Raw genomic sequence first — 21448 nt, 5'->3', positions numbered from 1 at the left:
GTTTCGTATTATAGTAGGTAACACGTACAGTAATATGCTTCACACAGAATAAATATCAAAGGAATACAAACAAAAGCCTGACATTCTCTATTATTTCACAAAATTTTATACATATGCAAATATTTGTGCTCAAATAATGATAGTATGAAACTCAATATGGAAAAAGATCGACATGTTTTAGGTTGAGGGCGTGCCAAGAGAAGTTGGCAAAGCAGCAACTAATAAGTTGGTGAACGGGTGATAGGGAATGCCAAATGAAATGACTTTATGCTTTTTGCTTGATTCCTATAACAAAATCTGACTCAAGAAGTTAAAATTTTCTAACTGGTAAAAGGAGTTTTTCAGTGGTTTATTCAGTAGCTTTCTCTACCTCTCTCCTGGCAAAGAAAAATTATATATGGTAGCAGAGATGTCAAAAAAAAGTTTCAAGAACTACAGAACAAATTCTCTACTCTGGACGCAAGCAGTAAAGTTCTATTTTAGGCACATAGTACAAACCACCCGCTAGAAGCAATGCGTAAAACAAATTCACAACTCCGGACTCGAGCACCAATATTCTACTCTAGGCGTGTGCTACTTTGCACCATCCATTGCTTGTGCTTTAGTTGCGCCACACTTCACAGAAATGAAGTTTTTGAAAATTATGCTTCTATTAAAGAAAATTATGACCGGGAGAGATATAAGTGCCTCCTCAAAATATACGCTCTACCATTTAAATAAGCGAATTTGTAGACAATTAAGGGAGAGAAGCTGTAATTAAAAATGTATGTAGATAAATGTATTTCAGATACTCTCTACATTTCAAGTCTCTTCAATATATTCATAAAGTATTCTCATCACCACAATTCACTCTCACTGAAATCTCAAAATTATCACCTAGTATATTTTTCGTTGTACATTCAACGAAAATTAAAAACCATAGATGTTAACTGATACGGTAAATGAACTCACATTCGATCCAGCCTGCATATCCATTTGGTAAAAATTCATCACCGTGAAACACATAACGCAGTGGTATTAATATGCTCAACTAGAACTTCCTTTTTGTGCATCAGTTTATGGAGTCCAAATTTTCAACAAACTACGCTTCAATCCCAACATTTTGAGGTTGTTGGAGTCTATACCTTAATAGTATGATTAAAATAACAGAGAACAAAATGCACATACTACTCAAACTTCGTGTGTCAAACAAAACTTCCTCTTTTTCCTCTCAAAGAAATAAATTTAAGAAGCATCACGGCCAAACCAAGAATTTCATATAATTAAACCAGTTAGTCATACATTAGTGAAAATAATTTATATACGAAATAGATATCTATAATCGAAATTTTTACCCCCTTTTTTTTATTCCAGGTGCTACTTCTTTTGTGTTCTTTTTCTTTTTAGGAGTTCTCTCAGCAAAGAAACAACACAAGAGCAGCATGTGAATTGGCTATTTTTAGTAGGTATTCTTATGAGGGATAGCAAGCAAACTGGTAACTAAAATTTCTCTAACAAATCATCTATTTAACAAAGCTTCTTTACTTCGAATCTAACAAGTGTTGTAAGTCTTAGTCTTGTTTTAAATTCATAGTTCGAGCACCTAATCCATTTCATAGCACGAAAAACACTCTAAAGAAGATTAAATTTCAAAACAATCATTTCCGAGCACAAATGTTTTTTTTCTTTATTCTCTCAAACTAATATGAAAAAATTGGAGTAGCTTTATGCCGGTTAGTATCAAAGATTTTGAAAAAATCTAGATTTGTAATCAAGTGCACTAACCTCATGTCGCCGCGACATATTCCGAGTAGAGGAGCATCCAGAAAGCAGTCGCAAAAGTGAGCTTAACCGCATTCAGAAACAACAGCAAGATGTGGCTTCACTTGCATCCCAAAATAGTAGCAAAAGATGTTTCACTGGCAAAAGTGCTAACACATGATAGTCGTTCAACTTGCTTATCTTTTCTACAAAGTTGAATCTCATATTAAATTTAGAAGGAACAGAAATTTCAAATACCTCTCAGCAGTTTCGGAGGGGAATTTTTCATTTCCGCCTTATATTTATTGTAGGAACCATTGCCTTTGCTTGTTGTGTGTGGGTGCTCTTGTTTCTCTGTGGCAACATGTTCAATTTTTCGTTTACTTCCTTCTGCAACATCGTTGATGGTGGCTGGCATTTGTGAGATGTCCAAATTAGTTTTGTCCATGTAAGACAAAATAACTTACTTTCCTGGCACTGACTCATTGTTTCTTGTAAACAGCTTTTTTATTTGAATCTCGAAGATCTTGCCAGTCTGTAGCTTTTGGGCGTTCACAAGAGGCAACGGTTTTTTCTGGAAAGATAAAATTGGTTATTTATGTGTGAGAGGAGGCTTAACTTGGAGAAGATATTTCTTTGTGATTTTTTGAAGTTAACAATGTACTTGACATTACAAATATCATAAATCTCTTGCGAAGTGAGAAGTAATATTTTTTCTGCATGCTCGTCTGAAATAGTTGTTGTTGTAGAACCGCTCTGGTCTGTAAGCATGACTTCAAATTGGCACCTAGTTATAAGATAAAATGATTGCTTAGTTTAAAAGATGGTGAATATATAATATTAAATATAAACAGTTATGTGGAAAATTATGTGGAAGAATATTGTTGCATGTATACCTGGGAATCAACAGCGTAGATCGACGACAATTAGTGCAGTAGAATTTTCTCCGTGATATAGCTCGTGTGAAGTGTTGTTTGCAGTCTGAACAAGCTAGGATATAGAATCGTTGGTTCTCATTTTGTAGTGCGATTTCAGCATGTATGTAGAATATTTGGCCTTAGAAAATGCAAGGATGCCACACATTTATTTTTTTGGTATTAGAGAATGAAGGTAAAAATTTGTAACAGTATATATATGAATATTTAGTGTACTTACTGGATCTTGCTGTTGGATTTCTGCAACTGGTACTATCTCTTCTTCGAAAGGAACAAATAAAAGAGAGCATGTTGGACTTGTGCTCTTTACTGTCGGTGCAATAAGCATTTGCTCATTTTGTTGGGCCCTAAATTTAGTTATTTTATACGTTCAAGCACATGCACGACCAATAAGGTATTGATAGAGAAATAAATCTGCAATACCATGTTCTCAGCACATTTGCTTGTGGGTATGGAGGATTGATTTCCTTTGTTGTACTGAATCTGTTAGTCAATCCTGCATGCATTTGAACATTCAGTTCTAATTTGTTCTCCTGCTATATGGAAAACTAAAATATAATTGCGTATATACTTTACCTGTACGGAACCTGTTGGTCAATCCTATCCTGCATGCATTTGAGTTATTTTACCTGACGACAACTTTGGCCTTCAAATTTTTCTAGCAAGGATGACCGGGTATTCTTTTAAGTTGTTTGAGCAGTTTGTTCCCACCATGATCAATAAAGTCTTCCCACAGTGTGAACTTAGTTGGTTTTTTCCTGTATAAAATGGAAAGAAACTGTTAAATAGCTACGTTAAATGATCACGGGAATCGCAATGGTTAAGCAACACAAATGAGCACCAGCTGGAACATTTAAGTGTTAAGACACGATTAAAAAAATCAACACATATTGGTATCTGAATATGCAGGAATTTCAATAATATAATTACTTTGTAAGAAACCAGTTATTCTCTCAATTCCTGACTATTCATTCCTAACAAAAACGTCCAAAGTAAAATAGTTTGGAATATTAGTTCTTCTCGAAGAGCTGATAAGTCTCAAATTTCAAATAGATGGTACAATTGTTTTATTACACTCCACAAGTATGCATGTTTATTAAAAGATAAATAGATATAAATCACAATTTACTGTAGCAATGATCCAATTAGAAACTCATGTAGTTGAGAAAGAAACAATAGCTACATATCTGATTACAACAGAAACGACTTAATAAATTCAGAATGAGTGAAGAATTAATTTAGTAGACAACCAAAGAAATATTCTTCAACATTAATATCTTTCTTAGTCCATTAAATAATGTTTGGATTGTGAACACTATAAATAGATTTCATCTAAGAACAATTTAGAGAACAGATAGTAACATACAGAGAACATAGAAGAAAATGAGGCAATCAGATACAAACTTAGCAAGAAAGGATTCAAAGAACAGAGAAAACAAATAGAAAAATTAACATTTTATCAAATACTTATTGTGAAGAAACAAAAGGAAGAACACATAAAGCCCATATGACACTCTTTCTTATTTTATCTTTATTTATTGACGGGGACACTCTTGCTTATTATAGTTCGCCACAAATGTCATTAAAATTAATTTTCAAAACAGAACTTGAGTAAAGATATTTTTCATAACAGGGAGGAAAAGTAGAATGGCAAACATGCAAGAACTGAAACTTTTAGCTATAGCATGCTTCGCGGTAATGGTTTACTGTTTGTATTTAATAGGAGCGTATTTGTTTGGACATTTAATTCACCTTCTAAGCTTTATGAATATAAAGACCCCTTTGAACTCAAAATTCTCACTATTATATTATCAATATCATATGTAATAGCCAACTCAGCATAAGGAACATAGAAATAAAATAGCAAATTATGTAATGATCTTAGCACTTCAACTTGCATTAAAGGAGATAAAAGAATGAACCAGAACTAACGAAATACTAACACCTTTGTCTTTAAGAAGTAAAGTTTACCAGGTTTGTGAATTAATAACCAAGACTCTAAGACATATGTAACCAATAGTGATTCATTTATATTCATCCAAGCTCATCATAAGATGTCCACTTCTTATCTCTTATTGGAATTAACATGTCCTTATGAAAGCAAAGATCCCTGTGCACATCAATGAAAATAAAACAATTTTTCAGTAGTAAGACAAAAAATAGATCAAACGTATATGTTTACATAAGTATGCTCAAGGTTAAGGTTTTTTTTATGAAGTAAGATGTTATATTAATGGCATCAAGAAGATGCAAATGAGGACAAAATAGAAGATTAGTTTACTCCTAATACAAAAAATTATTATATTTAGAGCATGGAGTCAAATCAAGACCAAAAACTTTGGCTGTTAAGCCAAATAAGAGAGGTACTCAAAGATTAAGTATTGAGTGAAGACCAACTTCTATCAACAGAATCTATGAGAGACTAGAAGCAAATTAGCTTCAGTTGACAGACGCAAAACTAAAATACCAATTGAAAGCATATTATACATAAAACAAAAATGGGATCATAATAGTAAGGCTCTCAAAACTTTGCACAAGACCAGGAAGTCTGCAAATATCAGTCCAATTTTTCATCTTGGAACATATTGCATTCAACAATCATGTAACGACCCGACCGGTCGTTTTGAGAGTAATAACCCCAACCCCCTGTTGACTATTTTTCCCGTACCTTTTTCTGCTTATGTGACTTGCCGGGAGGTCTTGTTTTTGGTTTCGGAGTGTCTTTGGACACTTAGTCCCTAAAACGGAAGCTTAAGTCTTACGATTTTGACTGTAGTCGGAACTGTATGAAGACGACTCCGGAATGGAGTTCCGTCGATTCCGTTAGCTCCGTTGGTTGATTTTGGACATAGGAGCGTGTCCGGATTATTCTTTGGAGATCTGTAGTTCATTTAGGTTTGAAATGGCGAAAGTCGAATTTTTGGAGATTTTGACCGGTAGTGGACTTTTTGATATCGAGGTCGGAATCCGATATATGGAAGTTGGAGTAGGTCTGTAATGTTGAATATGACTTGTGTGCAAAATTTGGGGTCAATCGGACGTGGTTTGATAGGTTTGGGCATCGGTTATAGAAATTTGAAGATTCAAGTTCATTAAGTTTGAATTGGAGGGTGATTCGTATTTTTAGCGTTGTTTGATATAATTTGAGGGCTCGACTAAGTCCGTATGGTGATTTAGGACTAGTGGATATGTTTGGTTGAGGTCCCGGGGGCCTCGGGTTAATTTCGTATGGCTAACGGATCAAATTTGGTTTTGGAAGAATAGCTGAAGCTAGTGCACCTGGTGTAATCGCATATGCACAATATTTACCGCAGGTGCGAGCCCGCAGAAGTGAGCCAATAGACGCAGGTGCGGTTTGGGAGGAAGAGGCCAGAGGTCGCAGGTGCGGAGGTATAACCGCATCTGCGCATCCGTAGATGCGGGAGATGGGGCGCAGAAGAGGAAGGGGCCAGGGCGTGAGGGATCGCAGAAGCGGAAGAATTTTCGCAGGAGCGGACGCGCAGGTGCAGACCCAGTCACTTTAAGTCATTTTCGCACCTGCGATGGAAATTCCGTAGCTGCAGCGTCGCAGGTGCGACTATGGGCTGCAGGTGCGAGATTTCTGGACAAAACACTTAAATGCAAGGGTTCGCGATTTCTGCTTATTTTTAACATTTTAAGCTCGGGTTTGGCGATTTCTTGAGAGCATTTTTGAGGGATTTCTTGAGGTAATGTCACGACCCAAAATTTCACCACCGGCGTCGTGATGACACTTAGTCTCTAAGACGAAGTAAGCAGATTTTAATTACAATTCAAGCCATTCTTTTTATAAACGAAACCAACAGCGGAAATAGTTATAACACCTTCCCAAGACTGGTAATACTGAATCATGGACTCTAACTGAATACATAGAATGATCACGAGGACCAAATATACAATACTGGTTGATTAAAAATTAACAGTACAATGAAATGAACAAACTCTAAGGGATTGCGACGACCAAGTAACTCTACCTTGAATCCTTGCGATCACACTCTAACTCTGTCCGGGTCCGATACCTCCAATACCTGGCTGTGCACAAACATGTGCAGAAGTGTAGTATGAGTACACCATGATCGGTACCCAGTAAGTATCAAGACTAACCTCAATGGAGTAGAGACGAGGTAGAATCAAGACACTCACTAGTCAAATAATCTAAGCAATATAGCAGTATACAATAGTATTGGAAAATAACTAGCAATGATAACAACAAACTCAACCAGTGATATAACAATAAGGCAACAAGAACATCATAATTATTACTCAGGCAAATAAGGAACACAAGTACAATCAATAAGTCAAGACCTTCAAATATAAATCCTTCACATATTATTCTTTAAGATAAATATCTTTCGAATATACTTTCTTTGAATAATTATCTTTCGAATATACTTCTTTCCAATAAATATATTTTCAAGTAAACGTCACCATGTGACACCTCATTTTACAATCATAAAAATTACGGGTCTCAGCCCACTTTCATATTTTTCACGGCACCTCGTGCCCATATTTCTATTACCATCACAACGACAACTCACATGTCAATAATAAAATCATCATATTTTTCCCCGACACTTCGTGCCCATATTATTTTTATAACTGCACGGACAACTCACGTACCAAAATATCAATATATATAAGATCCGCAGGATCAATTTATTTTCAATAAAGTAAAGTTAAAAATCTTTAAATCAAGTAAGAAATCAATAAAAAGATAACTTTATTTTAGAAATCGTTTGAGTGAGAAAAAATGACATTACCATTAAAATAAAGCATCAGATAAACTACTGATTTGGATATAGAATTTATTAAATTAAACATACTAGAAATGTTTCTTTTATTTAAAATAACGCAAGCACCAAAAACAAGTACAACCCAAAAATACAAATCCTCAAAGTCTCGTACGAAAAAGTCAAGGTCAACACAATACATCAAGAAATACAAAACACTTAATATTAAGTCAAATAATACATTACGGAAAACATAAGAATTTACAAATTATGGAAAAACAAAATAACCAAAGGCAAGTGCAGCCATAGAGAAATATCAACAAAAGGGCACTCCCGAGGTACCGCCTCGTAGTTCCAAATCATAAATAAATTCACAATCTTTCATTTTCTTATATCACTGTGGGAGCCTTCACATTAAATTTTTAAAGAAACCATTTTTTTTCCTGAAATAGCATCACGCGTTTTAGCCATCCTTATCACACCGCATGACTTCTAGTAGTTCTCCTACTAGCCACGCGTTTCAAGCCACCCTTATCTCAATGCATGACTTCTAGTAGTTCCCCTACTAGCCATGCGTTTCAAGCCACCCTTATCTCACTGCATGCATTTCAACACCCTGACCTTATATCACCGCATGACTTCTAGTAGTTCCCCTACTAGCCAAGCATTTCAAGCCACCCTTATCTCACCGCATGTGTATCAATATCATAATATTTCACAAATCGCACCTCAAGTATCCAAATATCACAGCATAATACAACCTGCACCTCAAGTGCTCACATATCACATCATATGACAAATGGCACATCAAGTGCTTAAATCTTACCACATATCACAAATTGCACATAAAGTGCTCAAATATTACAACATAACACAAATTGCACATCAAGTGCTCAAATCTTACAACATATCACAAATTGCACATCAAGTGCTCAATTCTTACAACCCATTATTTTTCCACAATAAGGAGCCACGACTCGATCATAATGAGCACAACATCTTAACAAAATATTCGGGAGTGAACAACTCAACCGAATAATATTTCACAATTTGGCACTTTGCCTCAATATAATTTACGGCCTTTATAATTCAATACCAAATTTTCTACAACGTGAACTGACAAGTAATTCATCCAGGAACAATACCTCTTTTAAATCACAACTTCAGGAAATAAATAGATTTATTCATCTTATTAACTAAATTTTCCATTTAAATTATCTGTAAGTAAAATCAATGATGAAAGTATTTTTCATAAAAATGGCAACTCAAACAAACACACAGTTCACATAAAAGTCAAGCGGCAATCACACAAAATTATCATATAAAAACAACCTCGGCAAGTAAGGAACGAAGCATGACAATAAGGGATTTAATAAGTTACTACAATTTTCCAACTTAATAAATAAGGGCATCTACGAATTTCAACCGATATACTTTGCACATATAAACCAAGTACGTACTCGTCACCACGCATACATGATTTTCAATTACACAATTTCCACATAAGACTCAATGCCTAAGGGGTAATTTCCCCACTCGAGGTTATGCAAGATACTTACCTCGTTTCACAACCAATTTCAAGATTCCAATAAACCTTTGCCTCCCGAATTCGTGTCCAAAAGCTCCAAATCTAGTCACAAATAATTTAATATACTCAACACGAATCGTAGGAATTAATTTCATATGAAAATACTAATTTTCCAACAAAATCCGAAATTTAACTCAAAAATCTCTCGTGGGACCCACGTCTCGGAATCCGACGAAACTCGAAAAATCCGACAACCCATTAAATTACGAGTTCACCTATACCAATTTTATCAAATTTCTGATATCGGATTGACCTTCAAATCTTCATTTTATATTTTTGGAAGATTTTACAAAAATCTGATTTTTCTTCCATAAATTCACGGATTCATGATGTAAATGAGTATGGAATCATGAAATATAATCAATACAGGATAAGGAACACTTATCCCCAATGATTACCCATAAAAATCTCCCAAGCCGAGCTCTCCAACTCTTTTTTTGTCAAAAATGGTAGAAAACCCCCGTTTATAGGGCCTCAGCTGGCGTGGGGCGCTGCATGTGGTGCTATTTACAGTACCTTTAACATCCCAGCGCCAGGGCTAGCGCCCCACGCTACCCTGGGCGCTGACAGCGACGGAAAATTATTCTTGACACGAAAATGGGCATAACTTTCTCATACGATAACTGAATTCGATAATTCTTTTTGCTATGTCTCAAATATTTCAATACGGATCTAATGCTTGAATCAAAATCGAATTTGGAGCTCATTTGCTTAATGTAATACTATGTATTCTTGAAGAATCGATGTCAAAATATTATAAATCAAGTCCGATTGACCTCAAATTTTGTACACAAGTCATAATACATCATATGAAGCTATTCAAGACTTCAAATAGTAGAAAGGAGAGTAATAACTCAAATCGACAAGTCGGGTCGTTACATTCTCCCCCACTTAAACATACGTTCGTCCTCGAACGTGCCAAGAGTTATTTTCAAGCCATCAATCACTATTCATCTATGCGCACATACTTGGGGTGATCCCACGTCACCCTATTCAATATAATCCCGACAACACCATCTCAATTGAGATTATTCCTTTTATCCATATTTGTAAACTTTAAGACTAAATATTTTACACTCCAAACATTTTCAAAAGGCCTGATTTTCACATCAACGCACGGTATTAGTCTCAACTGGCTATAGCAACTCGTGCCTACGCACACATCAACTTTCTTGATAGTGTTGAGGTACTTCGAAATTTATTTGGGGTGTTACATTCTCTCCCACTTAGGATCATTCACCCTCAAACACATAACATAACTTATCCCTTCTTTTGCAAATCTCACTCCCCCAAATTTTACTAACTCCCAAATTTTTCAGAAATTTCGACAGAGTCTCCCCTGTAATTGGGCCTATCCACCTGTCAGAGTAACACCAAAACAACTCCTAACAGCACCTCCACAACCCAACAAAACACCACAAGGTATATATCCATAACACTAATCTCAGCATTACAAGCATTGCATTAACATAATGATATCAGGACATGAAGCACATCATATATATGCTCATCACCACATCTCTAGTCTTAAAAGCTGTTCATAATTAATTCCAGCATCATCAATTAATCTCATATTAACCAACACCTCATTTCGAATTTTCAAAACACTTACAACAGAATGTGAGGCATGAAGACCTCATAACTATTTACCCGACTTAACGAGTCATATTTAACGCACCTGGGCACTCACCTAGTAGGCTAAAGCTCAATAATTACAGCACAATTATGGCACATAAACACATAAAAGAATTATCACAAAAGGCTATCACGCATAACTCCCTATTAATACCATAGTAAAAATTTAGCTTCACAAAGGGAGAATTTAAACTCATAAATATTTCACTACAAGGACCTCGTCCTTATATAACTTTCACCGTGGCTTGTAGCCCGGTTTAAATATTTCACATCATATAAAAATACGAGGATCTCGTCCTCAACTCCGAATCACAAGTATTTTGCACATTGTGCCAACTGAAATTTTTAATTTCTTTTCTTTCTTCTTTTCAATAAATTTGTAAATAATTTTCACAACACATAATGAACCCCCTTACCAGTAGGGCATATAATTCATAAAATTGAAATCAAATATCCCGAAATCATATCAAAACCCAATGTAGTGAGTAATAAAATTTACTTTTGGACTTATAGTCCTCAATGGTACCCAAAAATAAAATGATAGATACGGGCTAACATCATCAAACCTTCTAACAGGGATAAACATATAAGTGGTTCACAAAATTACGATGCTCACCCATAAGCGGATCATAATAGGAGGACTCACCTCAATATTCATAACTGAATCAAATTAAGGAGAATTATCCTTTTATAACAAATCAGGATCATACCTGTAACGACATCATCTGGTGTATCGGCCTCAGCCAAATCATAACGATTATATCAACGGGTCGGGCCTCCACCTCTTAGACGCCTTCTACCCGTCTTTCCTCCACTCCTAACTGGTTGTGCACGTGGGGTAGTAGTTGCACTGGGGGACATAGTCTGAGTGTTTTGATAAAATTCACCCCTCCCGAGTCTGGACAATCTCTCATAATGTGCCTAGTGTCACCACACTCATAACAGCCCCTCTGAAGTCATGGCTGCTCGTACTGAGTCTGTCCCGAGTAATCTGATGTGCGGACTGAGCTGGCCGACTGTTTGAGCCTCCGCTATAATGGGTCCTAGCTGAAGAGTAAAATTCACTGAACCCTTCAGATCTTCGAGACCTTTTGGCCTCCTTAGACTCCCTTTCCTCGCCTAAAACACCCTCAATCATCCTTACAATCTCCACTACTTGTTGAAATAAAGTATCAGTTTGTAGCTCTCAAGCCATGTATATTTTAATATCATAATCGAGCTCCTCAATGAATTTGCGGACCCGTTCTCTGACTGTAGGAACCAAGATAGGTGCATGATGGGCTAACTCACTGAACCTGATAGCATATTCTGACACTATCATAGTGCCCTGACGCAACCGTTCAAACTCTGTGCGCCATGCATCTCGGAGAGTCTGGGGAACAAATTCTTTCAAGAATATTTCCGAAACTTGAGCCCAAGTTGGTGGTGTTGCATCGGCTGGTCTACCTTCTTCATATAATTGCCACCACTAAAACACTGCGCCTGACAGTTGAAATGTAGTAAGGGCAACCCTGTTCATTTCCACAATACCCATGGTGTGGAGAATACGGTGATATTTTTCTCGAAATCCTTGGGCATCCTCTATAGTTGTGCCAATAAAAGTAGGTGGACTATACCTCTTAATCTTTCAATTCTCTTTTGTTCTTCTTCTGATGCCCCTCGCCTGACCTCAGGCTGAACCGAAATAACAGGTTATACCTGTACTACACCCGGAACCTGACCAATGTGAACTTGCTCCTCTGGAGTCGTGGTAGGAGTCTGAGCTACTCCTCCAATCTCCGAAATATTTGATGCAACAGAGATCAATCCCGCATGAGTTAATGTACCAAACATACTCAGGAACTGTGCTAAAGTCTCCTGAAGTCCGGGGGTAACAACAGGTGCTTTTGATACCTATTCCCCAACCGGAGCTACTGGCGGCTCCTCAACTGATGTTCTGACAGGTGTTCTAATCGCGGCACGTGCCCTTCCTCGGCCTCTATCTCGTCCTCTACCTCTTGCGGCCCTAGCAGTATGCGCGGGTGTCTGCTCAACTGACCCAGTAGCACGTGTCCTCACCATCAGTGAGAAAATAGAGATACAAAGGCTCAGATAAACTACTGATTTGGATATAGAATTTATTAAATTAAACATACTAGAAATTTTTCTTTTATTTAAAATAACTCAATCATCAAAAATAAGTACAACCCAAAAATACAAATCCTCAAAGTCTCGTACGAAAAATTCAAGGTCAACACAATACATCAGGAAATACAAAACACTTAATATTAAGTCAAATAATACATCACGAAAAACACAAGAATTTACAAATTATGGAAACATAAAATAACCAAAGGCAAGTGCAGCCATAGAGAAATATCAACATAAGGGCACTCCAGAAGTACCTCCTCGTAGTCCCAAATCATAAATATATTCACAATCTTTCATTTTTAAAGAAATCATTTTTATCCCGAAATAACTTCCCACGTTTTAGCCATCCTAATCACACCGCATGACTTCTAGTAGTTCCCCTACTAGCCACGCGTTTCAAGCCACCCTTATCTCACCGCATGACTTCTACTAGTTCCCCTACTAGCAACGCGTTTCAAGCCACCCTTATCTCACCACATGCGTTTCAACACCCTGACCTTATATCACCGCATGACTTCTAGTAGTTCCCCTACTAGCCAAGCGTTTCAAGCCACCCTTATCTCACCGCATGTATATCAATATCACAATATTTCACAAATCGCACCTCAAGTGCCCAAATATCACACTATATTACAACTTACACCCCAAGTGCTCACATATCACATCATATCACAAATTACACATCAAGTGCTTAAATTTTACCACATATCACAAATTGCACATCAAGTGCTCAAATCTTACAACATATCACAAATTACACATCAAGAGCTCAAATTTTACAACATATCACAAATTGCACATCAAGTGCTCAAATCTTACAACATATCACAAATTGCACATTAAGTACTCAAATTTTAAAATATATCACAAATTGCACATCAAGTGCTCAAATCTTACAACATATCACAAATTGCACATCAAGTGCTCAATTCTTACAACATATCACAAATTACATATCAAGTGCTCAATTCTTACAACCCATTATTTTTCCACAATAAGGAACCACGACTCGATCATAATGTGCACAACATCTTAACAAAATATTCGGGAGTGAACAACTCAACCGAATAATATTTCACAATTTGTCACTTTTCCTCAATATAATTTACGGCCTTTATAATTCAATACCAAATTTTCTACAACGTGAACTGACAAGTAATTCATCCAGGAACAACACCTCTTTTAAATCACAACTTCAGGAAATAAATAGATTTATTCATCTTATTAACTAAAATTTTCATTTAAAGTATCTGTAAGAAAAATCAATAATGAAAGTATTTTCCATAAAAATGGCAACTCAAACAAACACAAAGTTCACATAAAAATCAAGTGGCAATCACACCAAATTATCATATAAAAATAACCTCGGCAAGCAAGGAACGAAGCATGACAATAAGGGATTTAATAAGTTACAACAATTTTCCAACTTAATACTTAAGGGCGTCTACGAATTTCAACCGATATACTTTGTACATATAAACCAAGTACGTACTCGTCACCACGCGTACATGGTTTTCAATTACGCAATTTCCACATAAGACTCAATTCCTAAGGGGTAATTCCCCCACTCGAGGTTATGCAAGATACCTACCTCGTTTCACAACCAATTTCAAGAATCCAATAAACCTTTGCCTCGCGAATTCGTGTCTGAAATCTCCAAATCTAGTCACAAACAATTTAATATACTCAACACAAATCGTAGGAATTAATTCCATATGAAAATACTAATTTTTCAATAAAATCCGAAATTTAACTCAAAAATCGCCCGTGGGACCCACGTCTCAGAATCCGACAAAACTTGCAAAATCCGACTACCCATTCAATTACGAGTTCACCTATACCAATTTTATCAAATTCTGATATCGGATTGACCTTCAAATCTTCATTTTACATTTTTGAAAGATTTTACAAAAATCTGATTTTTCTTCCGTAAATTCATGGATTCATGATGTAAATGAGTATGGAATCATGAAATATAATCAATATAGAATAATGAATAGTTACCCCAATGTTTACCCATGAAAATCGCCCAAACATCGCCCAACTCTATTTTTGTCAAAAATGGTAGAAAACCCCCGTTTATAGGGCCTCGGCTATTTCGGGCACCACAGATAGCGTGGGGCGCTGCCTGTGGCGCTATTTACAGTAACTTTAACATCCCAGTGCCAGGGTTAGCGCCCCACACTACCCTGGGCGCTGACGGCGACGGAAAATTATTCCTGACACAGAAATGGGCATAACTTTCTTATACGATGTCCGAATTCGACGATTCTTTTTGATGTGGCTCAACAATTTCAATACGGATCTAATGCTTCAATCAAAACTGAATTTGGAGCTCATTTACTTAATGTGATACCACGTATTCCTGAAGAATCGATGTCGAAATATAGCAAATCAAGGCCGGTTGACCTCAAATTTTGTACAAAAGTCATAATATATCATATGAAGCTATTCAAGATTTCAAATAGTAGAAAGGAGAGTAATAACTCAAATCGACAAGTCAGGTCATTACAGGTATGTCCCTTGTGCTTATTTTTTATCAATAATCTTGCTTCCCCATTTATTTTTCCACCTAGTTAGTGTGTATTTAAGGTTGAATTTGGGAGTTGAGACTAGGAATTTGGAGAGTTTGATTTGAGAATTTGAAGGACCATTTGGTGTCGGATTTAAGTAAATTTGATATGGTTAGACTCGTGAGTGAATGGATGTTCATATTTTGTAACTTTTAACCGATTCAGAGACGCGGGCTCAGGTTAACCTTTTAGGGCGAATTTCAAAAATTTTGTTAAAGTATTGATTTCATAAATTAGATGAGTCTATTATAGTTGTATTTATGATATGCAATTGTGTTTGGCTAGATTTGGGTCATTCAGAGTTGGATAATCGAGGAAAGGGCATTCTTACGGATTGATTGAGCTTGGTTCGAGGTAAGTGACTTGCTTAACCTTGTGTGGAAGGAAATCCCCTTAGGATTTGGTACTGTTATGATATGTGAGCGCCATGTACGTACACGAGCTATTTGTTGTAAAACACGATTTATTTTACTAGTAGTAATCTATTTTTCCTTTAAATTGAGTTATACTGTTTAAATGAGTATTAGCCTTTTTTTCATTTTTAATTGAGCTGTTCCAATATGTTTAGCTATCCTGTTAAGTTTAATATCGCATGTATATGTGCTTTAATTGCTTATTTGAACTCTGTGAAGCATGCCTAGTTGATTTTCCTGCTTTTTCTTGTTTTTTATCAGTATAACTGTAGAAATCTTCTTGTTAACTGTTGTATTACCGGTTTGAGCTATGTGTTTACTTTTAAGACTACGAGGCGGTTCCTCGGTAGTTCTACCTGCATATTTACTTTTGAGACTACAAAGCGGTTCCTCGGGAGTTCTCCCTGCATATTTACTTTTGAGACTACGAGGCAGTTCCTCGGGAGTTCTCCCTGCACATTTACTCTTGAGACTACGAGGCGGTACCTCGGAAGTTCTTCCTATACATTTACTTTTGAGACTACGAGGCGGTTCCTTGGGATAGCTCCCTGCACATTTACTTTTGGGACTACGAAACGGTATCTCGGGAGCGCCCCTATTGTTATCACATTGTTCTTGTGTTGTTGTTTCTCTATGAATTCTTGCTATTAAATTCTCCGTTTTACTTCATTTTATTATATCATCTGTCTTGTTATTATATCCAATAGGGCCCGGACCTGACCTCGTCACTACTCTACCGAGGTTAGGCTTGGCACTTACTGGGTACTGTTGTGGTGCACTCATGCTACTCTTCTGCACATGTTTTGTGTGCAGATCCAGGTACCTCTTATCAACCCCGCTATTAGCTGAGAGTGCTTGCTTCTGTACGGAGACTTTAAGGTACATCTGCCGCGTCCGCAGACCTCGGAGTCCCCCTCTATTCTCTCCTATGTCATTTTACCTTCTGTACTTCTTTGTTAGACTCTGGTGTATAGAGATACTAGTTTCCTTCTATAGCTTGTGACTTATGATGTTTCGGGTTTTTGGAAGACAGTGTATTTATAGAGTATTGGTTATGATATATGCCGAGCGGCATTGTTACTAGTTATTCAGTTATCCATTGCTGTTAGTTGTCAAGTTTTATTTTTGTTTGTTATTTTCCGCAAGTTGTTAGGATTACCTAGTTGTAGAGACTAGGTTCCATCACGACATTATACAGAGGGAGTTTGGGTTGTGACAAGTTGGTATCAGAGCTCTAGGTTCATAGGTGTCGTGAGTCACAAGCCAGTTTATTAGAGTCTCGCGGATCGGTATGGACACGTCTGTACTTATCTTCAGGTGGCTATGCAACTGTTAGGAAAAATTATACTTCTTTGATTCCTTGTCGTGCGAAATTGTTGACTTCGAAATTCTAAACTTCTGTATTCTATTCTCTTACAGATGGTGAGGACACGTACAAGCGGATCCGATGACCAGCACCCGCGCCCCCTGCTAGAGCCGCGATAGGCCGGGGGCGGGGTAGAGGCCGAGGACGACCACATGGTGCAGCCATAGCACCCGCGCGCGCAGCGACATAAGAGCCCCCAGTAGCTCCAGCTAGAGGGCAGACACCTGAGATACATGTTGCTTCACCAGCTCTCCAGGAGACTCTAGCCCAGTTTCTAAGCATGTTCAGCACCTTATCTCAGGCTGGATTGATTCCACTTGATCCTGCCATATCTCAGGCTGAGGAAGGAGCATAGACTCCCGTCGCCGATACTCCAGAGCAGCGGGTTCAGGCCGACCAGGTTCCAAAAATTATACTGATACAGCCGGGAGCTCCAGTTCAGCACGAGACAAGGACAACCGCTTTTGAGGTGGAGCAGCTCATACTTGAGAGGTACAAGAAGTACCACCTACCTACCTTCAGCGGATTGGCTATTGATGATGCTCAGGGATTTCTGGAGAAGTGTCATTCTATTCTCCGTACTATGGGCGTAGTGGAGAGGAGTGGGGTTTCTTTTATCACCTTCCAGCTTAGAGGAGCGGCTTAGCAGTGGTGGCATGATTATGAGTTGAGTAGTACGGATGAGGCAACTTTACTTACGTGCTCTGAGTTCTCGAACATGTTTTTGAAAGAGTATGTCCCTCAGAGCCTCAGGGACTCATCGCACGCGGAGTTTGAGCAGCCATGCCATGGTGCTATGACTGTGTCAGAGTATGCAGTCCGCTTTAGTGATTTGGCCCGACATGCACCGGACTTGGTTGCCACAGTTCGATAGAGGGTTGACAGTTTATTGAGGGACTCCACCCCAGTATCCGGATTAGTATGGCCAGGGAGTTGGAGATGGATATTTCTTATCAGCAGGTTATGAGTATTGCAGGAGATTGGAGGGCATGCTTGCCCGGGATAAAGAGGAGAGGGAGGCCAAGAGGTCTCGAGAGTCTGGCACTTACATCGGTACTCGTGCTCCAGCTGCAGTTTGACATGGTAGGGGTTATGTAAGTCGCCCTATTCATTCAGCTCTTCCAATCGACAATGGTATTCCGGTCCCTTCTAGTCCCCAAGAGCCTTATTATACACCACAAGTATCTAGTGTGCCTCCTGCCCGAGGTGCTTTTAGGGGCCAGTCCAGTAGACCTGGCCCGAGCCAGTCACCGCAGTCATGCTCTCCGAGAGCTTGTTTTGAATGTAGCGACAGTCACCATATGGTAAGGGATTGCCCTATATTTAGGAGGGGTGCACCTCTACAGACTTATCATCTACCACATGCTCCACCGGGTCCTCAGGCTATGATTCCAGCACCAGCTACCGCCCCACCGGGTCCTCAGTCTATGATTCCAGCACCAGCTACCACCCCACCTACTCAGCCAACTTGAGGTGGAGGTCGGGGAGGTCGAGGTCGCCCTAGAGGGGGCGTCCAGGCCAGGCGAAATATTATGCTCTTCCGTATCGTACATAGGTAGTTTCTTCTAACTCTATCAGTACAGGTAATTTTTCGGTTTGTCATAGAGATGTGTCGGTATTATTTGACCAAGGCTCTACATATTCCTATGTGTCCTCTTATTTTGCCCCGTATTTGGGCGTATCTTGGGATTCTTTGAGTTTCCCTGTTTATGTGTCTACTCCCATGGGAGATTCTCTTGTTATGGACCGCGTGTATCGGTCGTGTTGGATTGCTCTTAGTGGTTTTAAGACCAGAGCCGATTTATTATTACTCAGCATGGTAGACTTTGATGTTATCTTCGGCATGGATTGGTTGTCGCCCCATTATGTTATTCTTGATTGGCACGCTAAGACCGTGACGCTGGCTATACTAGGTTTACCGCGATTAAAGTGGAGAGGTACCTTAGAATATACTCCCAACAGAGTTATTTCATTTTTTAAAGCTCAACGAATGGTTGAGAAGGGGTGTGACACGTATCTAGCTTATGTGAGAGATGTCAGTATTGATACCCCCACAGTTGAGTCAGTTCTAGTAGTGAGGGACTTTCCAGATGTGTTTCCAGCCGATCTTCCGGGCATGCCGTCCGACAGAGATATTGATTTTGGCATTGATTTGTTGCCGGGTACTCAGCCCATCTCTATTCATCCATATCTTATGGCTCCTCCTGAATTGAAGGAGTTGAAGGAGCAGTTACAGGAGTTGCTTTATAAGGGCTTCCTTCGGCCCAGTATGTCACCTTGGGGTGCTCCTGTCTTATTTGTGAAGAAGAAGGATAGTTCTATGTTGATGTGTATTGATTACCGCCAGTTGAACAAAGTCACAGTGAAGAACATGTATCCATTTCCTCGTATTGATGCCTTATTTGATCCGTTACAAGGTGCCAGGGTGTTTTCCAAGATTGATTTACTTTTCGGCTATCATCAGTTGAAGATTCGGGAGCTAGATATCCCGAAGACTGCTTTCAGGACTCGGTATGGTCACTACGAGTTCCTTGTGATGTCATTTGGGCTGACCAATGCCCCAACAGCTTTTATGCACTTGATGCACAGTGTGTTCTGGCCTTATCTTGACCCATTTGTCATTGTGTTTATTGACGACATTTTGATCATGAGCAGCACCTGATGACTATGCTTCAGACCTTGAGAGAAAGGAAGATATATGCGAAATTTTCAAAGTGTGAGTTTTGGCTAGATTCAGTGGCATTCTTGGGTCATTAGTATCGAGTGATGGGATCTAGGTGGATCCGAAGAAGGTGGAAGCAGTGCAAAGTTGGCCTAGACCGTCATTAGCTACGAAGATCCGGATTTTTCTTGGTTTGGCGGGGTATTACTGTCGATTAGTAAAGGGTTTCTCATCTATTGCAGCACCTATGACCAGACTGACCCAGAAGGGTGCTCCATTCAGGTGGACAGAGGAGTATGAGGAGAGATTTCAAAAGCTCAAGACGACTTTGACTACAACCCCAGTATTAGTATTACCTACATGTTTGGGGTCTTATAGTCTATATTGTGATGCGTCGTTGATTGGTCTCGACGCGGTGTTGATGAAGGACTGTAGGGTAATTGCCTATGCGTCCAGACAACTGAAGGTGCATGAGAAGAACTATCATGTCCACGACCTTGAGTTAGCAACTATTGTTCATGCCTTGAAGATTTGGCAACACTATTTGTACGTTGTTCCTTGTGAGATTTACACCGACCATCAGAGTTTGCAGCATTTGTTCAAGCAGAAGGATCTTAATTTGCGTCAGCGGAGATGGTTGGAGTTTCTTAAGAATTATGATATCACCATTTTGTACCATCTTGGGAAGGCCAATGTGGTGGCCGATGCTTTGAGTCATCGGGCGGAGAGTTTGAGGAGCTTAGCATATCTACTACCAGCAGAGAGGCCATTGGCGTTGGTTGTTCAGGCCTTAGCCAGCCAGTTTTTTAGATTGGATATTTCTGAGCCGAGTCAAGTATTGGCTTGTGTGGTCTCTCGATCATCTCTTTATGATCGTATCAGGGAACGTCAATATGATGACCCCCATCTGCTTGTCCTTAAGGACACAGTCCAGCACGGTGATGCTAAGGAGGTCACTATTAGAGATGATGGTGCATTGAGGATGCAGGGCAGGCTATGTGTGCCCAATGTAGATGGTTTGCGTGAGTTGATTCTCCAGGAGGCTCACAGTTCGAGGTACTTTATTCATCCGGGTGCCGCAATAATGTATCAGGACTTGAGACAGTATTACTGGTGGAGGAGAATGAAGAAAGACATAGTGGAATATGTAGCTCGATGTCTGAATTGCCAGCAGGTAAAGTACGAGCATCAGCGGCCAGGTGGATTGCTTCAGAAATTAGAGATTCCGGAGTGGAAATGAGAGCGGATCACTATGGATTTTGTTGTTGGACTCCCACGGACTCAGCGGAGGTTTGATGTAGTCTGGGTGATTGTGGATAGGTTGACCAAGTCAGCTCATTTCATTCCTGTTATGACTACCTATTCTTCAGAGCAGTTGGCTCGAATTTATATCCGCGAGATTGTCAGGCTTCATGGCGTACTGGTATCTATCATCTCTGACCAAGGTACGCAGTTTACATCACGGTTCTGGAGGGCTGTATAGCAGGAGTTGGGTACTCGGGTTGAGTTGAGCACAGCGTTTCACCCTCAGACGGACGGGCAGTCCGGGCGCACTATTCAGATACTGGAGGATATGCTCCGCGCTTGTGTGATAGATTTTGGGGGTGCTTGGGATCAGTTCTTGCCACTTGCGGAGTTTGCCTACAACAACATTTATC

The 21448-nt window shown here is 38.9% G+C and overlaps 1 long non-coding RNA gene across 1 annotated transcript in view; it reads right to left on the bottom strand.

The window, feature by feature from the left end:
• Positions 1-2397: 2397 nt before the first annotated feature.
• LOC108943164 (uncharacterized) overlaps positions 2398-21448 on the bottom strand; it is a 156400-nt gene continuing 137349 nt past the window's right edge. The window contains exons 2-3 of the long non-coding RNA XR_011411341.1: positions 2637-2796; positions 2398-2527 (exon numbers count right to left, since the gene is read on the bottom strand). This is a non-coding gene — a long non-coding RNA (uncharacterized lncRNA). The remainder of the gene's footprint in view (positions 2528-2636; positions 2797-21448) is intronic.

The sequence above is a fragment of the Nicotiana tomentosiformis genome, chromosome 9, assembly GCF_000390325.3.
Source record: "Nicotiana tomentosiformis chromosome 9, ASM39032v3, whole genome shotgun sequence".
Lineage (NCBI taxonomy): Eukaryota > Viridiplantae > Streptophyta > Magnoliopsida > Solanales > Solanaceae > Nicotiana > Nicotiana tomentosiformis.
Note: the sequence above shows the minus strand (reverse complement) of the source record. Positions and strands in the feature narration are given on the sequence as shown.